Below are 18,296 nucleotides of genomic sequence, written 5' to 3'. Positions count from 1 at the left end.
TTTTCTTCCTTCGATTAAAAGCTTATTTGAGCTTGCACCGTTTTCTGAATTATCTACTACATGTACAGCACAAGTCATGACTGTTTATACCGTCATAGACATCTTGCACAAATATGATTATGACCAGCATCAAGAAACTGGTCTGTCCCTGGGAAATCTCGTCTATAAATATGTATTGTTAGGGATTCAAATCCTTGTTGGACACAAGAATGGAGAAGAGGGAAAACATTTTGTTTCATTGACATGACTTTAAGAAATCTAGCAGAACCGATCAACGAGAGGTGACCTGGTCAAGTTTTCCCGCAAACCGTTTACCTCTCCGGGTTTTTAAAGACCCAAGTCTTGAGTTTTAGCAACGCAGAGATTGATGTATTATCTCATAGAAGCTTTTGAAACTAATAGCCCAGGCTTCCCCTCCTATCTTATTTATTCACTCTCCTAAATCATGTTTAAACGCTTCCAGGTCGCCCATTACTGGATACGACTGCATAATTTGATGTCTAACGCATTGAAGAAAACTCCACAAATCATCGAAACGGCCACCGAACTATTCAGATTGGACGAGACCGTGCTCCTATCACTATCAGAACACTTTTCATGTGGACTTGGACTTATATCGACTTTTGTCAAAAATATTGTAATCACTTATCCACTTTTTGTGCTGGCAACAATGGTCAGGTGTTAAATCGTAATCATTGAGATGAAAAGGCTTTGATAGTTGCGGTGGCTTTCATCTCTGTGACACTTCATGATTAAATGTCTCTCATCTTCTATTCAATGCATTAGATATCAATCTTCATGACTTCAGATGAGAAGTCACGGAATGTATCATACTTCGACAATAAACGAATAGAAAAGCGGGATATCGTGTTTGTTTGACCACAGATGAATGAATCAATTAAGTGGCAGTCCACATTGAGTCAATTGAGGCAAGTTATTTTGGTGTGTGGGGGTGGTGGGGAGGGGGGGGGGGGTAGTGAAAATTTGACTGCGTGAATACCCAATATCCCTAAAGAACTACTGATACTCACAACATACAAGAAATGAACACATGGGAACCTGGTTCATGTTTTGTACCCATTCTCCGTGAACTGCATAAATTACATTGCCTGAGGGTTCCAAGTGTCTCTGCTCTCCTTGCCCTGAGCCCTTGGAGCGTCGCCGCGGGGGTCTTTCTTGTGGTTTAAAAGGGATCATTATCGTTAAATTGTTGGTTTACATTTGATTTCATCAACAGCGTTCATGTTCCAGGCATTTGAAAGAACAACCAATTAGGTCACATCAGATAAGAAATCACCGTTACGCCCCAAAATCAAGTTTCCCAACAAATTTCGAAAAGACCGTAAATTACCAATTAAAGGTTGGCGTTTGACCGTGAAATCGTAAGGGAAGGTTTTCGCTTGTTGTTATTTGATGTCATTAAGATATTTAATCGATGTTTTCACCACACATTCACTTCAAATATATAGGTCAGGGGCAGTGTAGTATTTCAGGCAAAAGATTCTAATCAAAATCCATTAGGAATTATTTCGATGGGCGTGGTGTGGTACGAAAATGTTTTTCGGCGGAGTGGACATGGAGGGGGCGGGGGTAAAATCATGGAAAAGAAGATGCATGTTTATCCAAGGTCAAATGAGATGACATTTAATAAAAATCACAAGAAAAGTTCGACATCTGCCCCCTCACATACATAGTTGGACGGCTTTCTCATATACGCAGGCGATTGTGAATGGAACACATCCGGCAAAAAAACGGGTAAGCCTATACTTGCACAAGGCAAAGAGGACATCGGAGTTTCATTAATATACATTCAAGGCTTTGTTTCGTTAACATCTGCCCCCATCCTTGTCACGGGCTTTGGGTACTGATGTCGCATCTTCATCATCAGATCGCATCAATGAGTCTGCAAACCATCGCATCGGAACGTGGCAACATGTTTCGGCTTTTAAAAAGTCATATCCATTGTCTACATGTATGAATGCTTCCGTCTCCTTCATCCATGCAACCCAGACGCGCAAGGGTACCTCATATATCGACTCGTGGTCTTCGCTTCGCTGTGAAACTGAACAGGGATCGGGAGGTACGAGTAAAAAAGACCAGAATTGGACGACAAAACCATTATATCCGTGTATGCAGCATCGGTGGTTCAGTGGTAGAATTCTCGCCTGCCACGCGGGAGGCCCGGGTTCGATTCCCGGCCGATGCACGTTCCCTTTTTTCACGCCTCTCGGAAAGCGGTGGTTAAAGGTTTTGTTATCAAATCATGAGTTCTCGAAATGATTCTGTGCCGTGAATTGCTAAAATTCCTTTTGTTTTTTAACCCGAGAATGTCGCTGTTCACCTAAGATCGTTTCACGAGAACAATTCGGTGGCTGGATTTGAACATTTTTCATTACTTACCAATATTTCGTACAGCAGAGCTCGAAAAGCTGACGGACCAGAAATCGCGAATATCATTTTGAGCATCAACTACAAGATCTCGCCGAGTGTAATTGGCGATTCAAGGCATGGCTTGGCGGTAAGACGACCAGCCATGTCAACATGGATCATGGGCACCCGAGGACTCATTTAGGGATCAGTTGCTAGTCGCTACAATACTGGGGAGGCCAATAGCCAGACATATGTCCATAATTTGTAGGTTGGGGATCAGGCTAGCATACCAAGAAGGCTTAGTCTACCCGGGTAGAGCATTGCCCGGTTAGCTTATTTAGCCCTGGACGTGATGCGAATATGGCAACGTAACTTCGTTTCGAGATATACATGGAGTCGAGGAAATGGTTTGTGGTCTGAAACGTATGCTCTCAAAATCAGTATCAATGGCTTTCTTTGCAGCGGCATCGCATTTTTTGTTTCGTGCCTGATACTGATGCATACGACCAACTAAAAAAATTCAAAAAACGGTCTTCAAAGTGATGCATGGTACAAGCTTGTCTTCTGCTACATTACGTCATATTGTCCAATACGTTGTGATCTTCACAATGTAATTACGAGTGTGTACAAAATACGGAAGTATTGAGTCTTTAAGCTCGATTTCTACAAAGAAGAGTGACGGTGACAGAGTTTCCTGAAACAAATAAGGCATCTCGGATTCCTCTCAAAAGCAACTTTCTTCCGTAGTTGTGGAGATATCAAGAAAGCAATGTCCCCATCGTCTGCTGCGCTCGCAGTAACGTGTGGAAGTTTCATTAACTTGTCGCACTGCATTTCACACGTCAGTCGGCACGGAAGTGAGCCCCTGGTGCGGCCCTGTATCAACAAAGGAGAAGAAGGAGTAAACATGCAAGCGCTGAACCCCTGGCTCCCGCCAAGAAACGCTGACGCGACGAAAAGCAACCCGACTCGTCACACCCACTAGGATAACTAATTACGACTTAAAGTAACCCAGTCCCGTGTTCAGTCAACTGACATCGTTCTCTCAAGCACCGACACTGCTTCCAGCATCTTGGATACCTGCGCCACGGTTAACCAAGCAGAAGGGCACAATGGAAAACAAAGCAAAGAAAGATGGCCACCAACAGCAGACGTTGGTCCTACTTCCGGTCCTGCTGCGCGTGCGCCTGTACACATTGTACGACACGATATCCCAGGGTCTGTGATCGACTTCCCATCGTCACTCACTTCCATATTAATGTTTTTTGCCTTGTCAACCGTTATCGAGTTAACAAATTACATCATTAAGACATTTTCCCGTGACTTTCCTCTCTATGTTTTAAGCTTGATTAGCTACGTCTATTAATGAACAGGGAATGCCCTTATAGCCGGGAGATATTTGGGTTCAATGATATCATGTGCTCTATTGTGGTGGGAGTCAGGGAACAAGTATCCAGCAATTAACCAGCTGCATGTCGAGAATCGACAGACAGTTGAACGAAACTTAGCGGTCTGATAACTATTTTTGTGTGAACGACATAAATATGCAAATCAACTGATCGATCGGGATATTGAGGGCGATCTTCACAGTGCCAGAAATTGATTATTGGTAAGGTGAGAATCTCATTCATATTGAATCACTGAACTTGAAAATGGTTGTGAGGTAATTAGGACAGGTCATCATGCTACTGTACCACTGGCGCACGCATTAGAAGCATCATCGCCAAGGGGTGAACGAAGTTTAAAATTGAAGAACGACAAAATCGCAAGTTTTTCGTACCAGCATGAAAAATTCATGTCCGAAAATCTCCAGTTCCCGTTTGGTTCTTTTTTGACATTGAAGAGCATCACCTATACGGTGTATAATGTCCTCTGAAACCTTATCACAACTGGCCTTTTGTATTATCTCCACGATTCGTTTAACAAGACCATGACGTTTAATACCAGACAAATATTGCAGGACCAGAATGGCCACATGTCTCTTTTTGTATATACATTGTACTTTACGGTAGTATCGTATCACGCTGCACAATAAAAGCCAAGAACTTGTCTGTATTGAGAATTCCTGCCCGCAAAACTAAACCACCTGAGAACGCGGTGGACAGCAACCTCACACGACATCATCGCCTCTCAGCATCCGCGCAGAGATGATAATCGTCTGTATCTCTGCTGCGATAAGGCGGTGACGATACATACATAAGTAATTCATTACGATTAATGAATTCACCCTGGTGATCGTACAGTAGTCACCTGGTAGTGAGAATAGCGGAGAACATTTAAGATGCTACGACCCAATGTTAAGCGCACTTAGGTGGAAAGTATTTGTGGCATTGGCCGTTTCTGTTATTGTAGATTTTGCTGATTAAAATGTTTGCATGCAGTGTCGTTGATGGAACTGCCAGACATGACTGTATGGAACATGCCACTTTGGCAACAATGCATATCGTCTCCTTATATTTTGTCATTTCAGTCTCGTCCAGAAAATCAGTTTCATCACCGCCCAGTGCTTGGTGTAACTATTGTTCCGCCATAACTCCAGCCTGCACGAAGGATACCTATCATAAATCTACTGAAGAAGCCGTACGGTTAATGAGGAAATTGCATGTTTGGCTGCGATGGAGGCAGCGCATCATGGAAGGTGATCATAGCCAGGGAAACCTATAATAACCTACACTCTCCAGGTGCAGACGAGGGGCCAGGAAGGTCGCCCTGCTCCCTGGAGTCGGGCTCCATTGACCTGGTGTTAACATCCAATCATTCGAGTCAAGCTTGAGGTGTTGGCGTTTTCACCTGGCCATGTGCTCACAACAAGGTTTCAAGACGTAGGCGGTGGTAATAAGGGTACATCAGCCCAACCTTCCCACGTGTACGTCAAAGGAAACCATTTGGCGACATGCAAAATCACCATAAAAAAGCAGTGGCATTTATTCTTTCAAAAGACACTTGGTATCAGTATCGTTTGGCGGGGTTTTACTAGACTGCAGTCATCAACCCTGTGCATTAATGTTTGGGCCTGAGACCCAGTTGTGAAGGGTAGTTTGGGGTTCTGCCTATAAATCACCCTCATCCCTTTCGAAGAGAGAAAGAGGTGACATCTGTTCTGCACATGATCAGAGGGTCTAGACAGCTGTACCTAGTTGTTGATTAAGCCTCATTGATGACCTATTAAACTTACAACGTCAAGAAGATAAACATTTCGAATACATGTATTCATACAGTACAGGTGGTTGATGTCTGATGTCGCTACATAATGCATGAATTGTAATAGTTGTTTCATTTATCACGCTTGTCATTTGCACATTTTGCCGACTAGTTTGAGGTTCGTCCGTATAGGCATAATATTATGTGATCATGACTTAAATGAAAGCGCGTTTGCTTAGGTTCTCTTCATATCAGTGAATGACCTTCTCACCAGTATGACCATAACACAGGTCCTCTGTAGGTTCCCAACGTAAACAGAAGAAGACGTATAGCGAACAGCAAATAAAATAATTTTTAAACAATTTGAGAATCCAATCAGAAAACGGAATATAAATTCTTGATGAAGTTATCTCAAAGCAATATTCGAAGGTGTACTATGGTTGCTGCCGGTAGTCTACCTTAACTCGTTACCATGGTAACATAGAATGCTAATCGGGGTGTGCGTTCCTTGAGCAGAACTTTCATTACCCAATGCAAATAGGCAAGTCTCCAAGATAATGACTTGATCATGAGAGGGTTTGCTCCACTGCAAGCCAACTAATCCCGATCATGTCCGCTGTGTTGGAGAGAGGGGAACGGATTGCTGCATGTCTTTTGGTGCAGTTTCATAGCTGTTGATTTGACTCTTAAAGATACAACTTGCGCGAGTTGTTTTTTCGTACGAAGTTGGCTTTAACGTTTTGACAACTTTATAATATGTAATGTCATGTGGAACACCCACGCTGGACCACTCGATAACAACAGTCCTTATATGTTTGCCATAACTGCAGAAGTCAACTTGGAACTTCATGTGTATCGAAGTAACACTTTTGCGGAATGTCGCCTCGTCCCAGCGTCAGGAACGCCACCGAGTTGAAAATGAAACTGGAGCAGATTTGGACCTTGGAGAGTAATAAAACACCTATTCCGACCAGTTTTACCTTCTGAAGGCGCCGCGTGCCCGGCTACTCCACAACGGCGCTGATTTGTTAATTAACTCCACTAATTAATAAGACATTACAAATCACACTGAGCAATCTGAAGAATTTTTCAAAATGCATAATTTACGCGCTTGGTGTTGGAATTGATCCTAAGGCATCGTAAAGCCGATTCCTCCAGGAACATCAAACTTTGCCACTTTATAACAGACGGAAAGCTGCCATCATTACAAGTTTGATGGCCGTCATGTGGGCTATTTGACGCCTATATATTAATCCATTCGATTAGCTGCTTATGTTAATGTAGGCGATGCATCTGTTTGTAACGGTGGAAAATGCCATCATTTCTGAAAGATAGCTCCAGGATTTACATCATGGGAGCATTCGGGACTACAACACCGATATATTACATTTTATTGTTAGGAACGGGACAGTTACAAAGATATTTTAGTTTCGCCTGACACTGATGTAAGCGGTTTCGAAGATGTATCACGGAACGAGAGGCCGCTTCCTGGATCTAATGGTCCCTCTGATAAATATCGGGACGCTTAAGCAGCGTTTAGGAGGGACTGAACCAGAATGGCTTTTGTTGTGGTTTCGCGATTATCACCATTCGCTTCAGCTGATAATAATGACTTTGGTGATATCTGTGTTTTTTCCAAAAAAATTATCCATGAAAATTTCAAAGATGTGATTGTCAAGTTAGTTGGCAGAGAAGTGGTAGGCAAAGGTCATAATTTCGAACCCTTACCAGACAACTCGAGCTTATCACTCAGCAGTCTTTCTCAAATAATATCAATTCTTAATGTGTACCTAAATTAGCTTTGTTGATCGATTGCCTTTTACACGTAGCTGGCGTGAAGAATCTATCGTCAAGGCTCTTTAAACGAAGACATCACGGATTTGAAGTTTGACTACGCGTCCTTGAACAAGACATTAAAAACGGCAAAATACATTATTGGACTTGCAAATCTCTTGTCTTGTTTTGTAATTGATTATCAAGTTGTCTTGTGGTGTCTCTCTCACCATAGCTTTAGGGGTAGTTTGCGTATGGAGATCTTACACGATAACCCACCAGGGAATGAAGTTCATTACTTTTCAACCTAGCTTGCGGGTTTTGGAATGATTCTGAGGTCATTTTCAGCCAAGGGTTGCACGGTAATGAGCCAAGAATTAATAGTGGAAGAGTGGAGAAGGGGCCGATCTGTCTTTACGCTGTCTCACAGTGACGAGTTTAATTTGGAAAGGAAATCGACCATGTGTCTTAACCTAAAATCAATACCTTTTCATGTTTTCAAGAAAACCAGTAAGCAGTAAGTTATCCGTCCAAATCCTTATCTGGCGCTGGAAAAGGCCTTTTATAGAAAAGGGTTCATTGTGTTTGCCCGTGAAAACCTCTGCAACACCCATCTCTAAGAGTGTAGAAACTTCATATCACCAACTTATCGATTCTGAGCAGAGGTTGTTGACTAGCTGATGAAAATCAGGCCATATCGATGGAGAAATCTCACAAAATCATCAATAATATCACGATATCTGAATATCTGGATCATCTGATCAATAATTTCGATTCCTTGTTGTTGGTGATATATTCCATAGGAAACAACCACTATGCCGGGAAAGCTCTTGCGGATCGCGACACAGATTGCTACCGAAAGGATCCCGAAGTTATTATGCGGAGAATTACATTTGTTTGGACAGTGTAATGATATTTGCTTATGCCTTTTTTCGGGATTTATTATAAATTATGGTTTATAATGTAGATGAGAGAACTTTCGCCTGATTCGATCGAATGGAGGGAGTCAGCAGTCAAGTCGTAAATCTTACATACGGTATCCTTTTTGTATCTTATTTTGTGTAGCGTGTTAAGTAAAAAGAATATTCGCACCTCAACAAATGAACTAAGGGTTTGATGGAACCACAGACCTTCGTTCTTCGTCGTCGTACATGACGTATGGGTTACAAAATGTGCCTGCGAACAGAAATCCACAAGCGAATTTTGAGGATATCACCAGAAAGAGTGAATGTATGTCAGTGTTAAACTTTTTACGCCGTAATCGCAGCTAAACTGGATAAAGGCTGGACAAATAACAGTAAATTACCACATGATTACTGGACACAACCCGCTTCATTTCACAAATTGGCTAATTATCCATGGTAATTGCCTGGGACTGAGAGCATTGGTGTCAAAAATGGGGTGGGCTGGCCGATCATCGATATTACAACAAAACAATCCTTAAAAACTACTTAATCATTCCTCTGACAATAAAATAACACAATTACTGTCTGTCGTTACATCTCTGATATACACTAATTTGGTTACGAAACCAGAATTCCTTACTTGAAAACAAAACAAAAAAACCCAGCTCAGTAGCTGGGATCCGGGGTTGGTGTTCCGAAATCCTCTCATGCTCAATATTTTTCGATTCATATATCATCAGGATTGGCCTGAAATCGTACGTTTCAAAATTTTCTGAAGGAAGATGCTCCCAAAATGGCAAGCCTGCAGCTTATCGCATATAGGAACATCTAAAGGAAGGATCACATGTCCCCGAAACGGCGTGTCACAGGCTTATTTTTCGAGGATGCGCACTCAAAAGGCATATTCACCCTAGAAAGCAATACGTGACCTTACATCAGGTGATGACAATGGCAGCCCGAGATGGCAACAACAAACAGACCACAATCAATGCTCCCCTGGAACCGAGATGAGCTTGCCTACATCAAACACAGGTCTCCACCAGGGGGTAACAACTAAATGAAACACTATCTGCAAGTGTGATCTGTCAACAGACGCTGATCAGGAGAGTCAGCCAGTGTCATCAGGAGGGAGAGCTAGTGTCGATGGGCCGCATTCAAGGCACACACGGTGACCTCTGGGACAACGATATGTAAACAGAAATTAATTGGTGGGATTTTCGCGAGTTGCTTGTTACTGTACTTAAGAGATCTGCTTTTGGTGTTTGATAAGGGATCAGTTTCAGATGTAGCAGACGCTGGATACCGACCAGCGACCGCGCCATTATCATGATTACATACGCTTATTTTCCCAGAAAAAGCAGAAACCAGAGAAACCTGATCAAACATCATTCCACGGAACAAAAAAGGGAACCAATGTGGAGTTGATCTGGATAGCAGGCAATAGCGCGTATTAAAAGCCTCGCTTAGTTGTATTTGCCATTGCAAGTATCGGCGTATCGACCCCCATGAAAGCTTTTTGGTGGGTTGATGTTATCAAGATTTGCCCTGATAAGCCGTTGATAAGAAAGTATGACAATGGAAATTTAGTCCTTAGGTGCGAGCGGGCTTTGTTCAAAGACAATAGGCCGTGTATTGGGCTCGGCCTGAATTCTTTTCACTTCGAGCTGAGGGGCAAAATAACGTCATGGAAGGACAACTTTTTCGGTTCAGTGCAGCAGTAACGAAAGGCTGACTGTCACAGTAACCGGTGTAAAACAGCAGCAAAGGAAAATGACATATTATACGATTAAAAAGGTGGCCTTCAATGTTGTTGCTTTTCTAAATCTATTGTGAAAAGAAATTACAAGACCGTGATGTAGTTCGTGCTGGGACAGAAAAAAACATAGGATGATGAGAATGCCTTTTAATGAACCCGTAATGTGTTGCCTAGATTTTGAGCCGAGGCACCATTCTTGGTGAACGCTGAAATAATGAGAAATACGATTGTGACTGTAATCCATGTTTAGAGAGAAAGAAAAATGGATTATGAGAATGGCATTCAATGACACTTTGAATGCTATTGGATTGGCCATGATAGCATCTCGCTGTGGCATCAAGCGGCTATTAGCCTAATGCTAATCTCCGCGGATGATGGGAGTCAGTGGCAGTACTATATGGGTGATATGCTGGGTAGCACTCATTATAAAAAAAGGCAGTGTTACTTTCTCAGCATGCAGAACACTTCCGAAATCACTTTATCGCACATTATCGCAGTCTAGAAAAAAGATCGTTCTTTTCTTGCTGCACATGACATATTTTACCAATTCTTTTTTTACAAACAAATTATGCTACAAGTATACCAACTGAGTCTGTGATGGCTAAATCGGCGGCTAGCACCACCAAAATGGCCGCCGTGACGTTGGGGACACACCACAACATTACGGCGATAACTAGCGATACGTCTTGGTGTCATATTTCATTTATCTAGTCACCTCTAATTGTCCACCAGCGAATATTTATTCAGAATCTGGCCGGGAATCGACAGACACTCCATGCCAAGGGAACGCTTATGTTGAGAACTGCTGAAAGTTTCAAATAAACAATGATGTTTGCGTAGATTATGATGCGCCATACCGGTCATTGCAAGATGATGGATGTATCTACGGCCCCATGCAATCAACTAAATGTTATTCTATGCATTTTGATGACCACTTCAGTGCTGGGCATGGACACTGGGGACTTGGATGTCCAGACACCCGTGTTTAGGTCAACATCTGTACGGAACCTCGTGCCAATGTTAGTCCAGACCTAAAGATATGTCGTCGGTATACCGGTACATGTAATTGATATTTTCGTTTTGTTTTAATCAGTTCCAAATCAAACTCTGCAAATTATAGATATCAGTTTACCCAACAGTGCCCCCCAAACAGAGTTGGCCACCTTGCACATCGTACTCCATCTCCCAAGGGATAGGCAAAACCTGGGCCAAAATAACCCTGCTAATAAAAGTCAACACTGATGTGATTGTAACGATGAACCCATAGAATGATGACAATATACTTCTGGATGACCAGTCCAGGCTACATACTCCACCACCACTAACGATGCACTGAGGGGCCGTCCTAGCGGGGGACAGGACCCGACAATACAGACCCCACAATTAAATCTGCACCCCTACAGTCGGCCGACAAACAGGGGCTTTGTCGACCAGCAATGATTCATAGTTGTGAGTCTCAGGGGGCTGGATGATGGAGGATCAGCATCACCCGAGGATTCATCTTCACACCTGCTGGCGACGAATTGGCAGTTTTACTGAGGAGAGATTTATTGTCTTAATCAGTATTTAATGAGCATTTAATAAGTTTTTGCTGCATTGTGCAGCGTGGAATAAGGAGCTACATGCATTGGTACCAAGGCAAGGAGTTAAACTGCACTGCGAATGATCGGATATGAAAATGGGAAACGGGAATATGATAGTATGGATTCGAATCCTGGACAGTTCACAGTCAAACCTCTCTCATCATTTCTGATCCATTACCTGGTTGACCCTTGCTTCTTCTTGATTTCCGATCCGCAGAGATCACATTACGGCGCCACAGACGATGGGAAAACACCGAATGTTCTTAATTTTGATATTGGGCAAACTAGGTTGTATAATTGGTGTCAACATGGGTTAATTTGCGCCGAAATTATAGGGATTTTGTTATTTTTTGTCTTTTATGGTCGTCAAATTCGAGTTTGTCGTAAAAGCAACGCCCGCCACTTAAACCAGTTTATTTCCGTTGTGCCTGCCGATGACGTATCTTTGGCCCACTCCCTTCTACCAGCAGAATGGTTCGCCAGACTATTCTCTAAGTCAGCAACCACGCCAGAAGACAAATTTCCTGACCAGGAACCGGCTAACCTATTGATGAAGAGCGACACCAATTACTTGCGGATATTTGACAACTACCAGCAATTACGACATTATTTTCTCATTTCGTGTGATTATCGGTGACCTTTGGTGACCCCCTGTCAATCACCAGTCACTCGCACATTCCCATGGCCTACTTCGGACAATTTTCCCTAATGAAGACAATTTGCGTAATGTCCTAATAAGCGGACAAAAACACTCATAATGTATCTATTGTTTAATTGTTTGACTATATTTGGCAACAAAATGATACTGATAATTAGACCGGAGTGAAAAGAAGGTCTTGTCACAAGATAGCTGGCTGCAAGAATGCAAACAGGCTAGTCTTTCTCGAGTCTTGGTGGTGGTAAATAACTAGGACGTTAAAACCAGGATGCTGCCGACCACCAATGTCTTGCCTTCAAAACTCTATGCACGTGTTTTTTGCCGCTTTCCTTGCAGTCAAAAGGATTGAGGCTTAGCCCAGAACACGGTCTATTGTCTTTAAACAAAGCTCGCTCGCACCTAGGCCTCGGAAACAGCTTCCATGGGGGTCGATGGTCATACTCGGCAAGGGAAAATACACGTTATACAATATACATTATACATTATATACATTATATACATTATACGTTATACATTATACGTTATACATTATACGTTATACATTATACGTTATACGTTATACGTTATACAATATACATTGGGTGAGAGAACAACACCACTATACAATGGTATTGTACGTTATACAATATACATGGGTGAGAGAACAACACCACTATACAATGGTATTGTACGTTATACAATATACATGGGTGAGAGAACAACACCACTATACAATGGTATTGTACGTTATACAATATACATTGGGTGAGAGAACAACACCACTATACAATGGTATTATACGTTATACAATATACATGGGTGAGAGAACAACACCACTATACAATGGTATTATACGTTATACAATATACATGGGTGAGAGAACAACACCACTATAAAATGGTATTATACGTTATACAATATACATGGGTGAGAGAACAACACCACTATACAATGGTATTATACGTTATACAATATACATGGGTGAGAGAACAACACCACTATACAATGGTATTATACGTTATACAATATACATGGGTGAGAGAACAACACCACTATACAATGGTATTGTACCACTGCTCCTCAATACATTGTAATTATCGGCGTACCTACTATACGACATCTTGCTGACGGGTTCGTTTCAGAACACCATCTATAGGCCAGCGGCAACTTTATTGACGCGTTAGTTTTCTCTTCTGCTCAGAAAAGCATGGCTTCAAACGAGCAAGAATGCGCTGTACTGACAGTTCCGACTCCCTCTGGGACGGAACGACATCTAGATGCAAATAAATGACATTTGGAATAAAATTTGATAATCTCTGTGACTTTGAAGCTGGGGACCTACGCCGTTCATGTGAACATCAGCGTAAAGTCACTAAGATCAGCAAATGTCGAAGGAGACCAGTCACTTGCGAAAAACACGGTGATTCTTTTGTGGAGATCCTCGCACTTGAGATACGAATTGGATATGAGTCTTGACAAGTTAATGGAACTATCATCAAAGACAAAGTGAAAGTCAGGGCAAAGGTGGCTACTCTTGCGGAAAACTTTTTGTTTTCGTCAAAGTTGAGATGAGATACCAGAAGGCTTTGATTCACCGGATCTTGTTCCCTGACCTCACCCGAGGGACTCGGTACCCCCGGGCTACAGCGGCCAATCACGAATCTCATCTCTGATGAGCACAACAAGTGAAAACCTCGTTATGTACGATCTGACGGACATGTCTTTATCTGCCAGGAGAAGCAGACGATTCCATTATTGAAAGCAGAAGATAGAAGCAGACGACATTATATTGGAAGCAGAGGATTAGTCTTTTGACTTTATCATTGGAAGTTTGAGACGAATTCTATCATTAGATGAATGTCAAATGGTTTCCAACTGTCTATGATATCATGAGAATGTTTATCACATTATTGCAATCATGTATCGCGTCGCGTAAATGCCGAAATTTGATACAGGTAGATGTACAGTTCAATGTACTTCAGAGGCAGGGACTCGGATTTCAGTCAAAATAAGCCTAAATAACCTTAATTGATTATCATAGAAGAATATTCTCTTGGTTAACTAGACTTCGTTTGTTCTCATCCCAGTCTGAGATTACTGGCTGGTCGACTGCACTTTCGTCTGAAACCTTGTCCGGCGAGAGGCTGGCACTCTAACTGCTTTTCATAAATTTAGGTACCAGTACAGAGATAGAAACGGAAGAGAAAATAAGAGGACTTTTCTGCTCTTTTCTTAATCCTAATAAAGCCATAAAATGGGATGCGCCACGACACTCCACAACCAGTTTATACAAAGCAGAAACCTGGTTATACTCTGATGGAATTTCCTTCCCTCAATTATCCAACCAACCGCAAAACTTCTGTTTCTAAATTCCTATCATTCAATAAGATGAGATTCATACACAAAAATATAAATCAATTTCTAACCAATCGTCATATCTCCATGTCCATCGGCATCAGGCCAAAACAATTTGTCTTCAGAGAGTTGGACGCAGTGATTCTCCGTCTCTGTAACACCAAAGACATCTTAAATCGGACATTTGCAATGAGCCAATGACAAGGCATTTACAAGGGGAAGCCTCAAATTCGTCCTTGGGTTCAGTGGCAAATGGAAATACGGACAGGAATGGTATTTGCTGATGCACCATGAAGAAATTGACAGACCTGGCCTTGCCACAAGAAGACGCTAAAGCTAGTCAGTGCGTTATTAGTTGAAGGGAATTAGATTTTGATAAGTAATATATCCTGAAGGTATAATCATGATCGTCACAGAGCGCAGCTGTTAGTGTCAATGAGGTGGGGAGCTGAGACTACTATCGCTGAATGTTAACAGCCCCATTGATCAATTACTAATATTCCATTTTGTGCTTATACTTGGATGTGAAAGTTACCTCTTGGATGTCCGACTGTCTGATGTGTTTCCTCGATTGTCAATTTCAATAGTAAAAGGCCTATAGCCTACACGAACAGGACGATGTTGCAAGTCATGAAACACTTCACAGCCGTAGTGTGCACGCGCACCTAGCTCCAGATTCTGATGTTACATTTTTTCCCTTTTGTCAACGCATGCAATGGGTCTTGCATGGCAATGCGATCACTGCTGCCGGGTCGCCGTCCCCGGATCAAACAACAAGCGGGCGCATCGATCCTAATAAGTTACCCATAAATCTAGATGTGCTTCCCCATCTAAATGACGCAAAACAAAACATCTATTGTGATTAGTGTCTAATTTCAAGGGCACAGACGTATTGAGCCTCATACGACATCCATTATAATGCCATAATGCCCCATCAAGGCATTGGAGAGGAGGCTAATGGGGTCCGACAGACTGGAAGTAACCCAGAGACGATTTGACGAGGTAGTCTAGTCAAAACTATACCATGACACGACATTGAACATTCAAAACTTATTTGTGTTTGTATCTGTAAAGTGCATTCGATTGGAGCATGTACTGCAGTTAAATTTGCCGAAGACAATTTGAATTGCAGTTTTTCAACAAATATAATTTTATATCTCCACATACTAAAGGTAACTTTTTTAACGAATGGCGCTGGCCTTTAAAATATCACCAAACCTCAAAACTTACCCAGGAAGCAGCATCAGAAACAACAATTAGAGAAGTAATCACAGCTGATTAGACTCCTTTCTATGGCCATGTTTACCTTGGTTCCCTGGGAGCTCTCAAACGCCTGATTGATACATTCAGCCTCCCGTCCGAGGCACCTCTCTCAAGAGGGCTGGAAAAACATTTTGTTAGAGCGGAGATTTCTACTTAATGATAGCTGGACGCAGATAAGTTAATCACCTTCGCAATCCATCATTGTCACGCCCAAATGACAAATTTATCCCGCCTTGTCAGAGCGATAGACCCGAGCGCACTTGTTTCCTGGACGCAGATTTCAATAAATAGTTTATTGATTGCCACGACTAAAACAATAGAGGATGAAGACCACTTTATGATGAATTGTTTTATATGCAAATAATATTATATTTCGATTCTTTCATCTGACTCATCGTTTTAATCCGTATCTTCTGGTTCAAATGTCGTAATTGCAAGAAAAGTTTTGTTATTTTGCAACGGACAAAAAAGTGTGCTCAAAGAAGATAGCTGGCAATGTTTGAAAGTTTCTCCAAATATTAACCTATTTAACGCTATTAACCAACCAGTGGCGATGAACAGTGTCATTATACTTTTAAAGCAAGAAGCCTCAAGGGAAGGATCACCCCTATATTCTCGACCAACACATCCCTCATCAAAGAAGTCTACTTGACTTGCGCAGTTGAGGGGTTAGTATAAAAACTGGCAATTCCTCTCCACCACTGCCACCGCGAAACTCATTTGGAAAATATCGCGTTACAAAGGTCGCGGATATATGGTGAGGTAATTACAAAATGTCTCTGAAGACTTGGATCTGTCAAGATGCGGTGGCTCCGCATCACTCGAGCAGGACTGCCACATACTCCTTGGTAAAAAGCAATTATGGACTGACAGTGCGGGGAGCGGCATGATGGCTTTGTTCTTGCGGATGGTCCAGAGGTTAGGCCGTCACCTTGTCATGTAAGTCATGTCTTAATCTGACTTATCAGGATTCCTTAGCATCCTTAAACCAATCGCCGTTTTTTTCGTTTGATATTTGAGAGGCAAGAGGTTTCATTTTCTACAAGGTCGACTCACTATCTTTGTATAGCTGGTCAACAGTGTCTATACGGTAATGTACTTTTGTTATACGTGACGGCTACACTAAATTTTGGGTCAAATTTACCAAACTGAAGATCAGTTATATCCATCCCGATGTATTATTGACGATTTTTTGATTAAGTTCTTTATTACGAAGGGCGTATTCAGTTCTACATTTGTACGCCAACAGTTCCTGCAAGAGTAGAAAATGTGATGCTGGAATCAGAAAATGCCTTGCCTGGTGGCTTGTCGAAAAAACCCACGCAAATCAAGTGTATATCTGGCCGCGTCAGAATCGGCGATGCCAACAGGACCCGCAATTACGCGGCAAACCGAAGCCATCTCCGGCAGAGCCGCGAGTTATGTGTGATTGACAGGTTATGATTGGCATGTTTTCTATCAGGGAATGCCGGCCGATTGATGGAGACCTCTGATCACTCCATTATTGGAAAGAGATGGAGACTGCTGATAGGTATATGGAAGATAAACAGATTCTGTTGATTCGGCGAACGAGCAGCTCAAATATACCACCGCTACCAGAAATTATCATTTTTATATCTTTTGTTGGTAATGTTGTCTCCAATCACCTTGGAAAACAAGCTGCTGGATCTGTGACTTTGCGAAATCGTGTCCCCGGAGGTTATTCAGCTTTGCTTTTTGTTCACTTACTAATCAAACGTTGACATCGTTTAATACGGCCTTTGATTTGTAATGCTGTCCAGAGTTCCGATGCGCATAACATTCGCAGATCGGCAACCTCTCTGTGTTTTCTCCCGAAGTTCCACTAAGGACCAGTTGTGTTGTTTTATCATTACAAATGGCTTCACAGCTATAGAAGTTGTCTAGATTTCCACAATAATTTTGTTTTACAAGTTGCACTATACATGCAGCTTCTTATTATCTTAAAACCGGTGAAAATGGCCACTTCCAAGAAGTGCCCTTGAAACCAGCTCTCCAGTTATAGTTGGACTCAGAGATGAACAATGATGTCTTCGTCAACGAGAGCCAAACCGGACCACCGGCAGCCATCCCTGTTCAAGTATTATTCTTTCATAAACAATGAAGACAAGAGCTCAACCTTCCTGATCCGACCCGCGTGCATTTCACCCAGAATACTTCAAAGATAGAATCTCTTTAAAGAGTTAACCACTGAATACTAGCTACCTAGTAAAGTCAACTGATTCTGCTTGAGATGCTTTCAACCCTTTGTAAGAGTCTTGTTGAAAACACTGCAGGATAATCGCGGCACAAAGTAATTTCCTCTGTAGATCCTGGCTGACTGTAGCGACAATACACTTCCTATCAGGGTACGAAACACCTGCTGGGGTTTGGATCAGAGGCAACGTCGTATTACGGGACCTTGACACTGGCAAAGAGAGGAGACGGTAGCAAAAGTCGTGTTTATGACTCAGTTTCTACTCTTCTTTACCATTCTAGATATCTTCCTTGGAACT

General features: G+C 42.1%; 2 protein-coding genes and 1 non-coding gene across 3 annotated transcripts in view; 2 read left to right on the top strand and 1 right to left on the bottom strand.

The window, feature by feature from the left end:
• The window catches only part of LOC135500796 (LIM/homeobox protein Lhx5-like), a 108,811-nt gene that overhangs the window by 76,905 nt on the left and 13,610 nt on the right, over positions 1-18,296 (bottom strand). The window lies entirely within an intron of this gene.
• On the top strand, positions 2,136-2,206 carry Trnag-gcc (transfer RNA glycine (anticodon GCC)). Its single transcript has one exon. It is a non-coding gene; the product is annotated as a tRNA-Gly (tRNA).
• The window catches only part of LOC135500772 (ubiquitin-protein ligase E3B-like), a 42,885-nt gene continuing 41,268 nt past the window's right edge, over positions 16,680-18,296 (top strand). The window contains exon 1 of the mRNA XM_064792432.1: positions 16,680-16,722. The gene's annotated coding sequence lies outside the window, so the exon portion shown is untranslated. The remainder of the gene's footprint in view (positions 16,723-18,296) is intronic.

The sequence above is a fragment of the Lineus longissimus genome, chromosome 2 (genome assembly GCF_910592395.1).
Source record: "Lineus longissimus chromosome 2, tnLinLong1.2, whole genome shotgun sequence".
In the NCBI taxonomy this organism is placed as follows: domain Eukaryota; kingdom Metazoa; phylum Nemertea; class Pilidiophora; order Heteronemertea; family Lineidae; genus Lineus; species Lineus longissimus.
This window is presented reverse-complemented; position numbering and strand designations above follow the sequence as displayed.